The 16,771-nt window shown below is 43.4% G+C and overlaps 1 protein-coding gene across 3 annotated transcripts in view; it reads left to right on the plus strand.

Moving 5' to 3' along the window:
* Window positions 1-16,771, plus strand: part of Ork1 (open rectifier K[+] channel 1) — a 223,157-nt gene that overhangs the window by 72,864 nt on the left and 133,522 nt on the right. For 2 of the 3 annotated variants that reach the window (XM_067155656.2, XM_067155658.2), the window contains exon 1: window positions 1,406-1,446. The exons of the other annotated variant lie outside the window; for it this stretch is intronic. The gene's annotated coding sequence lies outside the window, so the exon portion shown is untranslated. Of the gene's footprint in view, window positions 1-1,405; window positions 1,447-16,771 lie in introns of those variants that run through there. 3 annotated transcript variants of the gene reach the window in all.

Here is a 16,771-nt window from a genome sequence, read left to right on the forward strand (position 1 = left end):
ATGTTCTCACACAAATGAACACAAAGTACAGAAACAGAGCTCATGTAGAGTGACTACGCTTGTAAACCACTTGGTGTCACCATCCGTCCCATTCATCCAACAGTCGCAAGTGAAGTAAGTTTCCAGATCCGCACTGTTGTAATAATTAGCCAGGTGTCGCATTGTGCACTTATAATGTATCTTTATGTAAATGAAGTTAAATTAAACGTTCAAAGAAAGTACATATTAGTCCTAAATTATAGGAATACAATCAAACACGCTCCCGTTACAAATAACTCTGTTTTTTTGTTTACTCAATGCAGTGGCTAAGGGGTCCTTGAACACGCATGAGATATGCTCAGAGTAGGCGAAGCTTTATCCGATCCCAATCCTGTAAGAGGGGAAATCCTCGATGCAGTATTGTTGAACCTTTATATTTTCTTGTATATAAATGATATGAGTAAAGAAAAATAACCTTGATAATGTTGTGAGATGGACAGTAGGCAATGGTATGTTGATAAACGGGGTTAAAAGTCAGGTTGTGAGTTTCACAAATAGGAAAAGTCCTCTCAGTTTTAATTACTGCGTTGATGGGTTAAAAGTTCCTTTTGGGGATCACTGTAAGTATCTAGGTGTTAATATAAGGAAAGATCTTCATTGGAGTAATCACATAAATATGATTGTATATAAAGGGTACAGATCTCTGCACATGGTTATGAGGGTATTTAGGAGTTGTAGTAAGGATGTAAAGGAGAGCGCATATACGTCTCTGGTAAGACCCCAACTAGAGTAGGGTTCCAGTGTATGGGACCCTCACCAGGATTACTTCATTCAAGAACTGGAAAAATCAAAGAAAAGCAGCTCGATTTGTTCTGGGTGATTTCCGAAAGAAGAGTAGCGTTACAAAAAAGTTGCAAAGTTTGGGCTGCGAAGACTTGGGAGAAAGGAGACGAGCTGCTCGACTAAGTGGTATGTTCCGAGCTGTCAGCGGAGAGACGGCGTGGAATGACATTTGTGGTAATTTCATAGACCCCGAGTCAGTTTCGGGGCACTGAATCCTTCACATGCCGACAGATGTCTTTCTAAACCGATTCGTTAGATGCAAATAAATTAATCGTTAACAATTTGATTTTTGCACAGGGACATTCTTGTATCGCAGCGAATTGACCTGTAAGGATGCTCAGGTCCTTGAGATGAATAGACTCGGAAATGAAACGCGATTCGGGTAACGAACTTAGGTATGGGCAATGAGACGTGTTACATAAGAAAGGTGACCAACACTGGATGAGTGACAGGTGCAAGGAGATGAACGTCACATTAGAGATGCTAATGTCGGACACGAACGTTTTAGTTAGCAGGGCAGCCACCACACATTGCCCCCTCCCCTCCCCTCCTCGTGATAGCGACAGCCTCCCAGTGGACCAGTGTTGTGCGGACAGGACAGGATGGACGGCGAGGCTACCGCAGGTACACTCATCTTATTATTATAAACGTATAATTAAGAGAGAAAGTTGATTTGCATACGGAAGTTGATAACAGGAAACACTCAACGGATTTGAGTAATTCTTTCGCCGGGAGAATTAAAATTTGTCCCACGTTATTGCAGGCTATATTATACTCCTTTTCGGGGAGTAACATTTTGTTAAATGTAGAATTGCTCTGTTGATGGGTTGACAATAACTGGTGGGGATCACCGTAAGTACCTAGGTGTCATTATAACGGGCCTGTAAATAAAAGTTACCGACCTCTTCATACGGTTATGAGGGTATTTAGGGGTCGTACGTAGTAAGGGCGTAAAAGTCACTGGCTAGACCTCAATTAGTCTATAGTGGGACCCTCACTAGGACTGCTTCATAAGCAGCTCGATCTGTTCTGGGTGATTTCCGACAAAAGAGTAGAGTTACGAAAATGTTACAAACTTTCGGCTGGAAAGAACTGGAAGTAAGGAGGTGGTGGTGTTTTAAGAGGAAGTACAACCAGGCAAGCATCCTCTATATAACACTGATCAGAGAAAAAAGTTGAAGGGATCCGACACTTCGAAAAATGAAGGTATCGGCCAAAGAAAGACAAGGGCCACGAAGGGTGTGAAAATGAACGATTCACTAGGATTCGCAAACGTAATACCATCGGGGTCGGAAAAGAACAACAGTTGACCAAGGGAGGTCGGAGAGGATAGATGAAAGTGAGGAGCCTGGCACAAGAAAGTGGAAGCAATGTCAGGACTCAGCTAAGGGCCCACGCTTCAAAGTTCAGAGACCGTGAGGCCCCTTTTAGTCGCCTCTTGCGACAGGCAGGGGATACCGTGGGTGTTATTCTACCACCCATAGGGGGGATGGAAGTAAGCAGACGAGGCATCAGTGCAGAGATGGCGTGGAAGGATAGTAGTAGACGAATACGCTTGAGTGGTATTTTTAAAAGTAGGAAAGATCACAGTATGAAGACAACGTTGAAATTCAAGACGACAAATATTGGTTTATAAGAAGGGCAGGAATTGGAATAATTTACGATAAATTCCCAACTCCTTTCGAATCATTTAAGCTAAAGAACTGATAGGGAATCTGTCATCCGGGCGACAGGTCTAACTGCAGGTTAATGGTGATTGATTGATTGATTGATTGATTGATTGATTGATTGATTGATTGATTGATTGATTGATTGATTGATTGATTGATTGATTGATTGATTGATTGATTGATTGGCTACTGGAACTCTTAAAAGTCTGAACTTCGAATTCAGTTTTCTACAAAAATGTTCATTTGCATTTTCTTCCCAAGTCCAACAGTTTTCTGTGTTTCAGCTCGTGGTCTAACCGATAAACAGTGAACTGTAGGTCTTGTCAGCATGCATACAGGATTTTCAATTACATTTCCTATACAAATGTGCGTAACTCTAACAACAAAACTGCGCTTTGAGCGGTGCGGGGTGAAAATCCTTACTTTTCCGTTACTAGCTCAAGTACGCTGCGAGAGGAAAGGTACACCAAGCCAATTACCGATCACCTGAAACTGAGCAGAGACAAGTATTTTGACACGAATATATGTTTGTCAAAGTACACAGAATAGCTGACAAGTTTCGTAAAAGAAATATTAATGTACTCAAGAATATGAACCCTTTTTTATGCTATCAGGAGGAAATGAAATGAACCATACAAATGGTTCCTCATTATTGCCAGTGAAAATGTTATAATCGTGGTAACAGTTTTGTCTGTTCAGTCTGTACGATTGCCGCCATTCGACAATATTTCTAGCACTCAGAAGCAGTCCTCAGACTCCTATTTTCTGATACATACATTGCTACATTAAACCTAGTAAATGTTCATGCGCGTCACTTTTTGCTCCTGGATGTCAAACAGTGTTATATATTCTAAGATATTCATTAGTTGAATTAGCACTTATTTTTTCTTATTTTCCTTTGACACGTCGTTTTTTAATGCAAAAAATGTGATCCCTTTTTTGTTTAACTTTACAACTGTGTGAAATGTTTTCTCTCCTTCTGTTTTTGCTTTGGATTCACTACCCACGTGAGCCTGTCTTCTTATATACTATCAATAGTTGTGCTCTTTCTGTTATTTCTCCATATAACAAACAACATTTCGCTTCATATGTCTCTGTTCGACCCTTATTATCCATTAACCATCGTACCATACCTCTTACTTCTCTATTCGTTAGTCTTGCTTTCATTATTGAAAACTTTTGGATAATTTCGCAGAGTTCCAGTAATTTTCTTCTGGTCCTACATTCTGACATCTGCTTCTCAATATATTTCACTCCAATAGTTACTTTTCTTACTCAGCTTCTTTTATTAGTTCTGAATCTGTTCATTCTATCAGTGTCCCTTCCTATGCTATTCAACTTGAACTCAGTAATCACCGGGTAGATTGTTTCATTTGATGTTCGTAAGATAAATTCAATATTTTCCTCTCGTTTCCAATAATATGTTGTTACCTTTCTATATATATCTGCTTGTATACTTAAACCTTCACACATTTTAACTGAACTATTAGCTTACTTTCCGATGTATGTATGTATGTATGTATGTATATGTATGTATGTATGTATGTATGTATGTATGTATGTATGTATGTATGTATGTATGTATGTATGTATGTATGTATGTATGTTTAATCATCAGCCCGAAGGCTGGTTGGATCCTCAACAGCTTCGCCATCAGCTGTCATAGATGGCCTAGGCATCACTGAAGAGGCGTACTAGGGAAATGAGGAGTGAGGTAGTTTCCCGTTGCTTTCCTCACTGAGCCAGAAGTTGCTATTACATATCAGTGTGCCAAGCCGACTGACATGCATGAACCAACCGACCCTATGAGCAATAGTTTCACACCATTCATAACAGGGACTGGCTGCATAAGGATTGGTATTAATAGCATCACTCATACCTCAGTCACTTTCATATTGTCAAAGCCAAGGATAAGACAGAGACAGATCAATGAAAGTAACAAAATTGCTCTAGCCTATACCAGAAGACATAGTGCACTGTAAACACTAGGTCCCGCCAGCAAAGGCACTACTTTCCGATAACCGCATTATTATTTTGCAGAACGTATTACCTACATCTCGTTTTTTACTACCTTTAGAATATTGTTCAAGACGTTACATTCAGTATTAAGCATCTCTTTCTCCAAATATCACGTACTAGATGGAGCGCCAAGCCCTTTCATGTGTGTTGGTCTTTTGTTCTTTCTAGATATTGTATTGTTTTGAGCACTTCTAATTCTATCCGCCACATTTCTTTTAACACGGATGTGACTTTCGGGCTTGGGATCTATCTGAAATTAGCGCGACACCGTAACCAAGGCAACCAGTGTTCGTCATTCATACTACATAGACTGGTGGAAGACCTGCCATCTTTGAAGAAAGTTGAAAGCTGCTCCGCCATGTTCTCTGGTGGCAGCAAGGATGTATAATTCGTATAATTGTTGACAACTGACAGCTGAAGAATGCCCCCAGGGAACATGGCGCACGTGTTGCAATTTTCGTCAGTTAGGAACGCTGTACGAACCCTTCCAGCCAGCCTATGCAGTATAGGTATAATACAGGTCGTTGGTCATATCATATGGATGGAAGAACGACGCCATTTTGGTGGACGTAAAGACATGTTGATGTTGAACGTATTAGACCTATAAACATATCCATGCTTCTTTGTGTTACGGAGGAACTTTGTTATTCTTCCTTTAGGTTATTTCCCTATTTCCATACCATTACGCTTCTTTTCTTATTGTTAATTTTTAAATTCCATTTTCTGGAACATTAAGCAGTTTATGTGATGCTGCTTTGCCTTACCAACTGGTGTTACACGGTACAGAAGGATGTCGTCTGCGAAAACCAGGCCAGGAATTTCTTTATTGTTAACTCTCGGCACTTTTCACATTCTCCTTCCCTTCATTATCTAAAATATCCTTAGTAAAATGTATCTGCTTTACGTCACATCGACACAGAGGGGTTGCGGCGATGGGATAGGAAAGGACTAGGAGTGGGAAGGAAGTAAGCGACCGTGGTCTTAATTAAGGTACAACCACTGCATTTTCCTGGTGTGAAAATCGGAAACCACTGAAGACCATCTTCAGGGCTCCCGACGGTGGGATTCGAACCCACTCTCTCCCGAATGTAAGCTGCTAGGTACATGTTTCAAACCCCGCGGCCAATTGCTGGACATGAAGAAAAAAGTGATAGTTTGCATTCCTGATTTAGTCCTATATTTGAATGTATCTCTTCGACTGTTAGAAGTGCAAGTGCTGTTTTCTGGCTGCAGGACTTAGAGGAGAGAAGGCCCGGAAATGACGTCTGCTGGCCGAACTACATCATATCTGAAACGATAGGTTACAATTTCGTGACATTTTGCACATTCTCATAGGGAACTGTCATTTTTTATTCAATTCACCCGTCACTGGTGCGTACCCGTGGTAGATTCCCTATCAGTTGTTTACCTGTTCTTATCTTAAATGATTTTCAAAGAAGTTGCAGATTTAAACCATCCCAATCCCTAATTCGTCTCCCTATAAACGAATATTTGCTCCTATTCATCCTCTTGAATTCCGAATTTATCTTCATACTGGCTGACGTGTTCGGAATTCTATATGCAGTAATCTGCACCTTATAAGATTTAATCAAATTGCACGGCTGTTTGTTAGTGGTGGTGGTGTTTGTTGTTTTAAGAGGAAGTACATCCTCTATTAACACTAATCAGAGGGGATATATGGAAGGCGAGGGCCGCGAAGGGCGTGAAAATGAAAGACACCCCAGGCTCCATCGAGCTTGGAAAAGAAGAAGGGTTCACCAAGAGAGATCGGATACCATTGATGAAAGTCAGGTGGTGGTGGTGATTAATGTTTTAAGAGGAAGTACAACTAGGCTACCATCCTCTGTATAACACTAATTAGAGGGAAAAAAAGGAAGGGATCCGACACTTCGAAAAATCAAGTTATCGGTCAAAGAAAGACAATGGCCACGAAGGGCGTGAAAATGAAAGACTCCCTAGCCCTCGCAAACCTAATAGCGTCGGGGTCGGAAAAGAACAAGAGTTGACCAAGAGAGGTCAGACAATATAGATGAAAGTGAGGAGCCTGGCACAAGTAAGTGGAAGCAATGCAGGACTCAGCTGAGGGCCCCGTGGTCGCCAACCCACGCTCCAAAGTTCAGAGCCCCTGGGGCCCCTTTTAGTCGCCTCTTACGACAGGCAGGGGATACCGTGGGTGTTATTCTACCGCCCCCACCCACAGGGGGAATGATGAAAGTCAGAGCCTGGAACAAGTAAGTGGAAGCAATGGCGCGACTCAACTAGGGGACTCGTGGTTGACAACCCAAGCTCCCAATTTACGAGCCCCTGGTTCCCCTTTTAGTCGCCACTTACGACAGGCAGTGGTTACCGTGGATGTATTCTTCCAACCCCACCCACAGGGTATTCAATGTATTTCATTGTTAATCTGTTCCTCACTTCGGAATGTCTGTGGGTTGCAGAGCAGTTTAATGTATCTGAATCGTGATTGTGTACAGGAAGCGACCACCAGTAGACTATAAACTTCCTCAGGATGTTTGTCTGAGATTTTTATCTGATAAAATTTCATTAAGGTCGCTATGTAATTTAATTGAAAAGTTCAACACAACCCGTTGCGCTAATAACTCCGCCCATGTTCTACACCGACTTAGTACAGCTGTAGTTGCTTACACTGCTGAAGCTTGTAGTGGTGATTATAATGTTGACGGACTCGGCTGATCAGACACTAGTGAGTGGAAAGCTCATCTTAAAACGTAGACTTTGACAGCCACTAAATGACATAATTGTTTAAGTAGTGTAGGCTGACAAGTTTCGATCTTGTAACCAAGATAGTCTTTTGAGCAAGAACAATGAATCTGATCACTGGAAATTTATTGGCACTCCTAACTATGAACGACACTCATTGTCTGATCTGTATTTAGCCATCGCCTTTTCAGGTGTTTACCAGTTTCTCTCGCCTCACGAATGACTCGAGTGTGAAGCATTATACATGTTTCATCAATAGAGCCCAGAGTTTTGTTAGGGTAGACGAGTATACTCTAGCCTCACAACGCTTATGCTATGAGAGTGGTGGTGGTGGTGATTATTGTTTTAAGAGGAAGTACAACTAGGCAACCATCCTCTATATAACACTAATCAGAGGGGAAAAATGGAAGGGATCCGACACTTCGAAAAATGAAGGCATCGGCCAAAGGAAGACAAGGGCCACGAAGGGCGTGAAAATGAAAGACTCCCTAGCCCTCGCAAACCTAATAGCGTCGGGGTCGGAAAAGAACAAGAGTTGACCAAGTGAGGTCGGATAGGATAGATGAAAGTGAGGAGCCTGGCACAAGTAAGTGGAAGCAATGCCAGGACTCAACTAATGGCCCCGTGGTCACCAACCCACGTTCCAAAGTTCAGAGCCCCTGGGGCCCCTTCTAGTCGCCTCTTACGACAGGCAGAGGATACCGTGGGTGTTATTCTACCGCCCCCACCCACAGGGGGACTTATGCTATGAGATCTACATGCATATTAGGGGTACGGCCTATCAAAACGCCTAGAATGTATGTTACTCTCATTACATTATGGAAGAGCGGGTCGTATGACACTCCGCTCTAACGAAATTAGTGTTTATTCATAAAAAAGGATTTCAACAATTAGAATTTGCTTTACGTCGCACCGACACAGATAGGTCTTACAGCGACGAAGGGACAGGAAAGGGCTAGGGGTGGGAAGGAAGCGGCCGTGGCCTTAAGTACGATACAGCTCCAGCATTTGCCTGCTGTGAAAATGGGAAATCACAGAAAACCATCTTCAGGGCTTTCGACAGTGGGATTCGAACCCACTATCTCCCGAATACTGGATACTGGCCGCACTTAAGCGACTGCAGCTATCGAGCTCGGTAAAAAAAAGACTTAATCGTCGCCATAAGACCTGTCTGTGTCGGTGCGACGTAAAGCCCCTAGCAAAAAAAAAAAAAAAAAAAAAAAAAAAAAGACTTCTCTGGCTGGCAAAGACGTAAATGTCTGGGACGTTCCTTAACGCTTGTTGTTACCTTCCTACCTGTTTGGCCAACATAAGCAGATCCGCAGCAACAAGGAACTATACATATTCCCGCACAGTTTAGACCAAGGGGATCATTAGGGGATCATTAGCAAGTCGCAAGCAAATACCTTTGATGATATTAGGCTTTAAAACATTGTCGTTTGAGAATTACTGCATGTACTATAATGTATCTATGAAAAGAAGGCCTAACTCACAGAAGGAGAATCTCACGACTATCTATCATTCAGCTCAGGACGCAGAACTTCATTAGTCTGTTTCACTAATTAGCTATTGCTCCGGAATGTTCTGCTTAGGAACTGAAGCGCATCTTCTAATCCTCGACTGAGAAGGGGATTCAGTATAGCACGCAGTTGGCAAGGATGGTGGTGACAGGATTCCTGAAGGCATGTATTGTTATAGGAGGGTTAACGGTAAACGGAATGACCTAGGCATCCATCAGATTTCCTAGGAACTAATACATCCATGAACGACTAAGATTCTCCACGTTCAATCTCTATAGTTCTGTTCAAGTCATCCAAAAATCTAGATTTTAAATAAACCATGGCGCAACAGCGTCAAAGGGCAACGGCTGCTCAGCGCGAAGGCCTGCAGATTGACGAATCCTCAAGACCGGAACCGCTATCTGACCGTCAGATAGCTCCTCAATTGTAATCACGTAAGCTGAGTGGACCTCGAACCGGACCTCAGATCCAGGTACAAAAAATCCTTGACCTGGTCTAGAATCGAACCGAGGGGACCAGATCAGATGCAGGCACCGCGGGGCCGGCTGGAATATCTGAGCGAGTTCTGACTCCAAATGGTAATGAAAATGTAACACTGGAGTGAAGAGCCATCTGATGCCAGACAATATCTCACAGTACTTGATCCTCGAGGGCAGATCACTCCACGGTTCAGAAGAAGGAAAGAGAATGTCTTCGCAATATTTGACTAAGAAAGTTTCAGGAGGTACGTCCTTAAGTGTACCCTCAAAGGAGGCTCATGCAGTAAAAGAGACAACAGTCATTCCCAAACTGCAGTCCGCGGATCCCTGGGGGGGGGGGGGAGGGGGGAGGGGCACCATTGATCCAACAACTGTACTATGATCACTTTCTCAAGAAAGTTTTCAGATCCAGACTGTTGTAGTTATTACCGAAGTGTTACATTGTTTTATAATTTCTATGCATATATAAAGTATCTTTATGTAAATGAAGTTTAAAGGACCAAACCAAACCAAACCAAACCAAACCAAACCAAACCAAACCCCATGGCACTACAGCCCTTGAAGGGCCTTGGCCTACGAAGCGACCGCTGCTCAGCCTGAAGGCCTGCAGATTACGAGGAGTCGTGTGGTCAGCACGACGAATCCTCTCAGCCGTTATTCTTGGCTTTCTAGACCGGGGCCGCCATCTCACCGTCAGATAGCTCCTCATCTCTAATCACGTAGGCTGAGTGGACCTCGAACCAGCCCTCAGGTCCAGGTAAAAATCCCTGTCCTGGCCGGGAATCGAACCCGGGACCCCCTCCACCACGGGGCCGGCAAGTTTAAAGGAAAGTACATATTAGTCCTAAATTATACGAATACAATCGAACATTACAAAAATCTGCTTTTTGCTTACTGAATACAGTATTATTTTATGTGGCTACGGCGTCCTTGGACATGTCTGCGATATGCAGAGGGCGCCTCGCGCACAAAAAAGTCTGGGAAACAGCAAAAGCGGCAAGGACATTATTTTTAGATTTTAACTAGATCTACAAAAAGTAATCAGCAGCGTATGTCTATCTCCAATACGTAGCTCACCGGCTACAGGATATCTGCAGGAAAGTAGCCTACTCTAGAAATACAACCTGCTTTCTAGACTGAGCTATGTAATCTAGCTATTATTGTAAAAATCTCGGGAATGTTACCTAAACATAAAATGACATCACTAACTTCTCTATAAAACATATGTGCCGTACTATGCAGAACGAACATTGAAATAATGCATTTTGAATTAATTGCTCGACCTTATCGAGTTTCTAGAGCTACAGCTCGCGCCACACAACTTGACACGTGGGGCTGTGCGCATGCTCCATCGCGCACTACACGTTGCGGAAACATTCGGTTGGAACATAGATCAGTCTCTCCTTCGTGCAGGAAAAGGGATATTGTCACGAAGGTTGAGAGGTGTTGCGAGATAAGCCGTACAGCAGAGAGAGGAAGTTCACTGAAAATGTGGTATTCCTGATCGGGATTTTGAATAAAACACCAGGCATAATTAACTTTCAACCTCCAGCAGCTGAGATACTAGAAGCATCTACACTGCGTTCTAAGAAATTTGGCGATACATGTTGTCATCTATTTGGAGCAGAGAAAAAGAACATGAGGTTCTGTTTCTGGATCATGCGCAATAGTGTTACTATATTTACTTTTTCCTTGCTAGTTGCTTTACGTCGCACCGACACAGATAAGTCTTACGACGACGATGGGACAGGAAAGGGCTAGGAGTGGGAAGGAAGCCGCCGTGGCCTTAATTAAGGTACAGCCCCAGCATTTGCCTGGTGTGAAAATGGGAAACCACGGAAAACCATTTTCAGGGCTGCCGACAGTGGGGTTCGAAGCTACTATCTCCCGAATACTGGATACTGGCCGCACTTAAGCGACTGCAGCTATCGACCTCGGTACTATATTTACTATAATTAACTATTGTTTTAACGTATGTTCGTCACTGCTCGAGAAAGTCGTACTCAAGTGATTGTTCTGCAGTAGTTGTTGGCAGCTTTTGGCCTGAGTAAATGCCGTTTGTTGCAACCCTTGAGCAGTCCGTGACGTTACGGTGTGTATTGCTAAACAAACAAAAATGATAAGCACGCAGGCCAGTAGTTTAGTACGTTGAAGATCACGCAGACAGTATAAATTACATTAATCAACTCACACTTAGCCTGCTCCTAGTAAATTGGCTGGATTCTCCGATTTGTGCAAAGTCATCAATCACATCGTCTTCAAATGAACAAGCGAGTTGGCCGTGCGGTTAGGACCACGCAGCTGTGAGCTTGCATGCGGAAGATAGTGGGTTCGAACCCCACTATCGGCAGCCCTGAAGGTGGTTTGCCGTGGTTTGCCATTTTCACACCAGGCTAACGCTTGGGCTGTACCTTAAGGCTACGGCCGCTTCCTTCCCGCTCCTAGCCCTTTCCTATACCATCGTCGGCATAAGATTTATCTGTGTCAATGCGACGTAAAACAAGTTTTAAAGGAATCGCATTCAAATAAAGAACTACAGCCTAGATTTCTCAGAAGTTAGTCTTCATCTTATCAGAGAAAATACTGCCAGTCTTCTTCATGCTGGACACTGTGAAGATAATCTTTTATTTTTCTCAAGCAAAAGAAATAATTTTCTATCGGAGCATTAGTTGTCGATATAGTCGGCCTGAATATTTCAGGAAACACTGTGGAATGAACCTCATGTTCTACTTCATATGGGGATCACCATCACAATTAACTTTTAAGCACAATGACATTTTCTTTCTTTCCTTCTTTCTTAATCTGTTTACCCTCCAGGGCTGGTTTTCCACTCGGACCCAGCGAGGGATCCCACCTCTTCCACCTCAAGGGCAGTGTCCTGGAGCGTCAGATATCGGGTCGGGGATGAAACTGGGGAGGAGGACCAGTGTCTCGCCCAGGCAGCCTCACCTGCTATCCTGAACAGGGGCCTTGTGGGGGGATGGGAAGATTGGAAGCGATAGACAAGGAAGAGGGAAGGAAGAGGCAGTGGTCTTAAGTTAGGTACCATCCCGGCATTTGCCTGGAGGAGAAGTGGTAAACCACGGAAAACCACTTCGAGGATGGCTGAGGTGAGAATCGAATCCACCTCTACTCAGTTGACCTCCCGAGGTTGAATGGACCCCGTTGCAGCCCTCGTACCACTTTTCAAATTTCGTGGCAGAGCCGGGAATCGAACCGGGGTCTTCTTCAGAAAATTTTCCTTTCTTTCTGTTAAGTTTGAGAACTTAAAGGCGTTACTAAGTGACAGTGAAACTAAATTCAGAAGTCACTTTCGAGTCTGAAAGGACCCTTTTCACAGGATTCTACATGTCATTATAGGAGATACAAGCAAGGGCCCGAGTATCTGATGTAGAATAACCATCTTACCGGGTGAATGGGGACTTCTTGAATCAGTTTCTCGTCCATCCTGACGCTCGACACCGATGCTTCGCACCTGGTATTTACTCTTGTAATTGTAACTTTGCGATACGGTTACGCACCTCGCATTCGACGATTCTTAAAAACTATAAAACACTGGAAATAATAGTACTGTATATAACGCGACTCGTGACGGGAGATTGCGGTGTGTACCGCGGGCCAAGACGAATCCACGAGGTGAGATAAGCCTCCCTGAGTATTGCGTTCTGCTTTGAAACATCGAGCTGGTAGCTTCGGCTTAATGCTGAATTTCATTCAAAGCACTAGTTTAAGGCGCAAAACTTAAGTACAAGAATGTTATTTACATCAAAACACCTGCATATTTGATTATTCCTTGTAACTCATTGTCACAGTGAAGGAGGTTCAAATGCTTGTGAGGGGAGAGGAGCTGCCTAGCGGAGGCCATGGGTTCGACTCCCCTATTGCCCGAGGTGCACATGTCCCTGAGGCTCACTAGGTGTGGATGTAAAATAAAACCACTATGGTCTTGGTTCACCCGTTTATTATTATGACGTAATACGGTCTACAGTGAATCTGCCTCCCGGGCGACAGTCATAAGTGCACATCAGTGGTGAATGATTAATTAATGAATGAATGAATTGATTGATCTATATGCATTTGTCCTTGAACGTTTGACGTACAACACGTCTGTAGTTTGAGAACAGTGACCGGAATGGGCCACGGGAGTTTTCAGCATCACATTTTAAAGAAGAAGGATGAATGTATGACGTCATCGGCTAATGCAATAGTGTTGTCATCTTGAGGTCCTACGGGCGTCAAATCAAAAGACCTGCACCTGGCGAGCTGAAGTCCTAAAAGCCAAACACCATTTCATTTCATCTTGAGGTACTAAAATCTCAGTGTCGCGCTGTAACTCTGGAATTCCCCGTGGTAGTGATCCACCTCAGTGAGTTACACAGTTTCCACTTCATCGCCCACCCTTCTTCTTTATCTTCCCCCTTCTTTCCTACCTCCTTGTGCTATCTTCTTCTTCTTCTGACTCACTTTCCCCTCCATCCCTCCTTCGAGTACTTCCAGTATCAAGCATCCCCTTCTTAAACTGTGGCCAATCCAGTTCACTTTTCTATTGTTCACGATCCGGAGCACGCATCTTTCTTTTTACTGTGTCGGTCCAATTTATCTGTTCCATTTTTGGTCACATTCACATCTGACACCCAGCGGTTACGGTCGCGCATTGAGCAGATAGTGGGTTCGAACGCCACTGTCGACAGTCCTAAAGATGGTTTCCCATTTTCACACCAGGGAAATGCTGGGGCTGTACCTTAATTAAGGCCACGGCCGCTTTCTTCGCACTCCTTGTCCTTTCCTATCCCATCGCCACCATAAGACCTGCCTGTGTCGGTGCGACGTAAAGCAAATCGTAATTTGAAGAGTTCTACAGATCTAAAGCTATGGCCTCCCAAAACCATACTAGATGCTGTGTGGCCTCTAGAGAGGTTTGGTGCAGCTCTTTCTAGTTGACGCCCTTGGGCGACGTCTGCGTCTGCGTATGTGAGTGAGTGATGACAATAATAATTAGGTAGGGAGAAGGTGAAACCCGGTGTCAGCACATAGCCTACTGCTGTCGAATAGCACGAAGATTAACGTCTCCATCGGACAGACGAATCACCATCAACAGCGTCATATCCCTCACTCCCTATAAACTCTGCCGAGAAGTTAGTAATTGAATCCAGGTTTCTGAGACACGATCTACTGATTAGAAATTCTATACCACCACCTCTCCTTCCCTGCCGACCAACATTCTGATTGAACAGGACTCGAACCAGCCGGCCTCGCGTTGTACGGTTAGCGTGCCTGCCTCTTACCCGCAGGCCCGATTTCGATTCCTGGATATGAGGCTGGTTTGACGTTCACTCAATCCACCTTGAGAGCCATCTGATGGTGAGATAGCGGGCCCGGGCTAGTGCCGAGCACACACCTCGTAATCTGCAGGTCGGGTGGTCGCTTGGTCGTTCTGGTCTATTAAGACATAGGGTTTGGTTTTGGACTACAAGTAGCTAATCATGGAGTCACACCGTAAGGACTTGACGTATTAACGATGATGACCAATCCTCATAGAAAAGAAAGCAATATTTGTAACGAAGAGGAAGGACAACACACACTGATGGTAAACATGCAAGGCTGCTGCCAGCGGGCTCTGCAATCATTACCCAATTACAGGCGGGGAGGGACTGCGCTGCTCTGGTCTGTTGCTCTAATTACTCGTGAGTTCTGCACGATTTGAAATAAGGTGACGTACTAATGGCTGCAGTGCACCATAAGGCCGACACAGTTCCAAACAGCTGATCAAAACCGTATCAACATTTTTTTCCTACCTGAATTTTACTCACTGTGTTCAAGAAAATCGTTAATATTAGGCAAAGCATAAAGGACACTTAATTCTCGTTCAGTGGACTTACAACAGATGTGCGCCTTCTCCGGTGAATGGTCAGCATAGCAGCGTTCCCGTGAAGGGGAGAAATTGTACGAATGTAAGGTATGTTAGCTTGAAGAATAGATAACAAGAGAACTATAATCTATTTATAAAATAACATGTCCTGACAGACATCGCCGAGCCAAGACTACTGTATACTACAGTGTAGGTGCTTACTAATGGGCTGAATTTTGAAAATGAGGATATCTCAAAAACGTAACAGTTTAAATATGTGAAAATTGGTATTTAGAATCTCCTTTACAAATAAAGGAATACGCATTTTTGTTTTTGTTTTCGGAAAATCCAATCAAGGAGTGGGGGGAAGTAAGTGAAAAGGGCTTTGTGTTCTTTTTATGAGGATACTTATATCTCAAAAACTGAAGATTTTGCAGACCTGAACATTGATATATGGAATCTCCTTTAAAAATAAAGAAAAACATATTTCTGTTTTCGGAAAATTCACTTAAGGGAGAGGGGTGTTGAAGAGAAGTGTAGAAGGAGTTTTAATTCTTTTTATGAGGATACTTAAAGTTTATGTCAAAACTGAAGGCGTGGAAATAGGTATTTGGAATGTCCGTTAACAATAAATAAACACTTTTTTTTAATTGAAAGGGGACTGTTTCTCACTTGTACAGTTCTGTGTCGCATGTAGCTCTCCCAGTAGCTTGGTCATCTCAACCCCGAAAGGCAATACCGCAAACGTGGTTTACAAAGGGGTTCTGCCGTAAATTAAACTAAATTTTTCGGTGAGTTTTTACCCTTTAGGGATTTTCAGATAATGTTTTAGTGCAATACCGAGGAACGATTAATCAAATTAGGAAATTCACGCGGGCGAAGCCGCGGGTAACAGCTAGATTTCCATAAACATAAATGTGAGTAAAATTATGTGAAAATGAAAACCTACAACCTGTTTTCCAGTCAATGACCGGGTCGTGGATAGCATGAATGAAGCCCCCAACTTACGGCGAGGATAGGAACTGTGCCGGCTTCCGAAGCCTGTCGCACTCCTCTGGGGCAATGATTAATGACTCACAGATGAAATGAAATGATATTGGAGAGTGTTGCTGGAGTGAACGATGACAGGGAAAACCGGAGTACCCGGCGAAAAACCTGTCCCACCCCCGCTTTCTCCAGCACAAATCTTACATGGAGTGACCGGGATTTGAACCACGGTATCCAGCGGTGATAGGCAGGTGCGCTACTGCCTGAGCCACGGAGGCTTCAGTAAAGTTATGTAACTAATCAAAATTATTTCACTGTCAAGGGTCAATATTATTAGGGTTGTTATACGGTATGCGATGACCAAGGAGGTTAAAGTCGGTCGAAAATTCCTCCTCTGTTTCAGGCATAGTGAAGAATGTGACAACGGCGTTGTTTTGTCTCTGAAAACAACAACTGGACCACCTTTCTCAGTCATTGAACTGGTTCTCACGCTCCGCCCACTGGACTGTTGTTCTCGTTAGCTTATACAAAATAAATAGGTTTACTCACTGTGGAGAAGCACCAGTATAGGTACCACGGGACCTCATTAACTGAGCGGATTCTCATTACATTCATCTGTTCCTGAGACTCCATTCTTTAAAATCATTTATTAAAGTGATCTACTATTCAATGCTTGTCGTAATGATTATGTAAAAAGTTCATTTC

Source organism: Anabrus simplex, chromosome 11, assembly GCF_040414725.1.
Source record: "Anabrus simplex isolate iqAnaSimp1 chromosome 11, ASM4041472v1, whole genome shotgun sequence".
Classification (NCBI taxonomy): Eukaryota; Metazoa; Arthropoda; class Insecta; order Orthoptera; family Tettigoniidae; genus Anabrus; species Anabrus simplex.